At 40.0% G+C, this 3175-nt stretch overlaps 1 protein-coding gene and 1 long non-coding RNA gene across 7 annotated transcripts in view; both read left to right on the top strand.

The window, feature by feature from the left end:
* gphnb (gephyrin b) overlaps positions 1-3175 on the top strand; it is a 40482-nt gene that overhangs the window by 14129 nt on the left and 23178 nt on the right. The window lies entirely within an intron of this gene.
* LOC104950061 (uncharacterized) lies at positions 401-2576 on the top strand. The gene is made up of 3 exons (XR_798884.1): positions 401-599; positions 2136-2298; positions 2490-2576. It is a non-coding gene; the product is annotated as an uncharacterized lncRNA (long non-coding RNA).

Below are 3175 nucleotides of genomic sequence, written 5' to 3'. Positions count from 1 at the left end.
TTCCTTTTTAATCATTTTGTGTACATGTCTACTACTGATATTTGATTTGCGATTTGTATTGCCCTGACTTCTGTTGTTTTTCAGACGTAGTTAATTATGGAAGTTAGTTACCTTATCCATAATAATCAATGCAGAGGCCAATACTGTATATATAACAATTATTTTACTATGATATATATTCTTAATAGTCTTATCTATAAAACTGGCCCTTTGAGGCAACCTTGGATGCTAATGTGGTACCGAGTTGAAATTGTTTGACACCCTGCCATAGACACTTCATAGTCTAGAACAACACCATTTCAGAACAATATTTCAAATGAAATGCTTGCAGAATAAAATAACCCTGTTGTGTTTCAAAATGGGTCTTAATCACTTATTCTGGTATGCTCTTGCAAGTTGTTTGACTTCGACACGGGGTGGCAGGCGCTGCTGGGATGGTGTTGGTGGGGAAGACGGTGGAGCAGTCCCTGGGGAGGTGATGGGAGGAGGAGGAGCTGCCGGTCTGAGGGCACAGCAGAGGGCTCAGAGAGCTGAGGAGACCAACGAGCTGGAGGAGGTGCTGCGCTCAAGGAGCAGAGAGGGCGCGCAGTTAAGAGAAGGTATGGCAATGGAAATTCTACTTTTTAAATCATTTAAATAAGGAGGAAGTCTATCCAAAGCTTGAATATCAGGAGAACAGACTCAAGTCCGGAACATTCGATCGCTTCTCCGTTTCATTTAAACTAGCATCATGTGCTAACAGCGAGTCCAGCTTCACAAGGGATTCTACATTAATCTCCCAAAATCTATTCTGGGGTGTGTTGCAGAAAGTTAATATCCGGGTGCACAATCCTATTTGCCGAATCAGACTTTCCTGTTTGGTAATGTCGCCATGGGACAGCTGTCAGTCAAATCTGATCAAACCATAAACCTTACAGCCAGTGGAAGCAAACTAATACTTTTTTTTTTCTTCTGTTAAACTGTTATTGTTTATAACTTTCCTAAAATCCAAATAAAATTATTAAAAACACAATTAGTTCAAAAACATACTTAGTTTAACTATTTTTTGGTGCTTTTACTCAGTAAGAAATGATAGTGTGATAATATAGAATATTATAATAATATAGGAGTGCCCTTTACGGACTGATTCGGAACATTTTTGGAGAAATGTAATCTATGAAGTTAATCGGTTTTTGAAACCTTGTCCCTCTCCTGTTTTGCTGTTTTGCTAAGCGCTCATTGCTGTTTTTTTGTGTGTGGCATTTTCCTAGAGAATAGAATAGAATATAATTCCTTTATTGTCATCGCACCAGGTACAACGAATTTAAAAAAGCCAATCGCTCTCAGTGGCATTTCACATAATACGAACAAATTATATATTCTATATAAAACATATACACACATAAACATATGCTCACACATCCATACCAACATGCATACATGCCCGCACATCATTTAAATGCAGTTTACAATATAAAAAACACATCAGTTAATAAGTTAATCAAACTATTAAAAAGTAGTGCAGTTGCAAGTTGTAACTGTTCAGTTCAGCGTTTGACGGTGTTCAGTTCTCGTATGGCTCTGGGGTAGAAACTGTTTTTCAGTCGGTTTGTCCTTGATTGAATTGACCTGTAGCGTCTACCGGAGGGCAGAAGAGCAAACAGGAAGTGTCCAGGGTGTGAAGAGTCTGCAATTATTTTTGCCTGCTCTGTTGAGGCAACGTTGGCTGAAGAGTTCCTCCAGAGAAGCAGTGAGCAGCCGATGACCTTCTGGGCTTCGTTGATGACCCTCCGAAGGGCTTTCCTTTCCTTTTCTGAGCAGCTGGCACACCACGTGGTTAGGCAATATGCCAGCACACTCTATGGAGCAGAACATTTCCACTTGTCAATCAATTAGTGTGTCCAAACTATAACTGAGTGTGTTTTTCTAATTTGAGTTTCTGTATGTTTTGGTGTCTTATTTGTCTGTGAGAAAATACGACCCAGTTATTTTAATTATTTCAAGCAAAGATCATGTTTCCATAGTTCCAGAAAACATCTGAGGCTGTGTGTTTTTTCTACCCAAAGGAAAATACATCAAAGGATTGGGACAGCAGATGAAGGAGCTAGGATAGACGTTGACATATTATTTGTGCTTGTTTTTCCGTCTGGCCTCAGGAGCGGAGAGTTGCCCAGCAGAAGGAGGTGCTGAGGAAAGAGAGAGAGGTTGCAGAGAAGATTGCAGCGCGGGCGTACACCCAGCAGTACCTGGCTGACCTCCTCCCCGCTGTCTTCACCTCGCTGAGAAGCCACGGCTACTTTTATGACCCCGTGGAGAAAGGTCCGTCTTTCTTCTCCATCACCTGCTTCCATTAAAACCAACCATTCTACCTTTTTGACACATGAGGGCACCAGCGCACCACCCTGCACACAGCAGCATCTGTTCAAACCTGCAGGCTGATCTGTGACCAGCAGCAGATGAGATCACTGTGATGATTTAATCTTTTACCATATTTGTGCTTGATTTTCTAGATATTGAAACTAATTTCTTCCCCTGGCTGATGGCTGAGGTGAACAACAGTTTGGAGAAGAGATACACGGCAAGAGCGCTGCTGGACAGTAAGGACATATCAACAAATCTAATCAAAATCTATTATAGCCCCAAATCACCAAAAATGCCTCAAAGGGCTGTACAAAGCAAACAAAAGCAAAGACAAAAACAACAATACACTATCTATTTTTCCTGTTGAGCACAAGACTTCCCTCTGCTCTAGTTTTCAAACCTGCTGTCTCAATGTTTCATGCCTATTTTAGGATGTTTGAATTTTCCAGGTTTCATTTTTGATGGCTAAATTATTGCTTACATTTTCTTTTTCGAATATTTATTACATTCTTCATGTAAAAGCTTCCATGATTTATTTTGAGTTTTTTTCATTTATTTGCAATAATGTTGATGTTTGAACTATTGGTTGGATAAATGAACATTATAAAGGTGTCACTTTGGACACTGGTGAACTGTTATGGTATTTCTCACTATTTCACATTTCTTTACGAATTTAACAGATGATGTATTAATGTTCACAGGTTCTCCTCCAGGGGTCACCTGTGCATATTCACTGTTGCAGCGCCATCTAGTGGCTGTTATTAAACATTACAGGTAATTCGTGTCAAACATATTTCCACAGAAATGACTTCATCCTGCCTGTCTCTCTCTCTCT

This window comes from Notothenia coriiceps, unplaced genomic scaffold, assembly GCF_000735185.1.
Source record: "Notothenia coriiceps isolate Sejong01 unplaced genomic scaffold, NC01 NC01_scaffold00017070, whole genome shotgun sequence".
NCBI lineage: Eukaryota > Metazoa > Chordata > Actinopteri > Perciformes > Nototheniidae > Notothenia > Notothenia coriiceps.
This window is presented reverse-complemented; position numbering and strand designations above follow the sequence as displayed.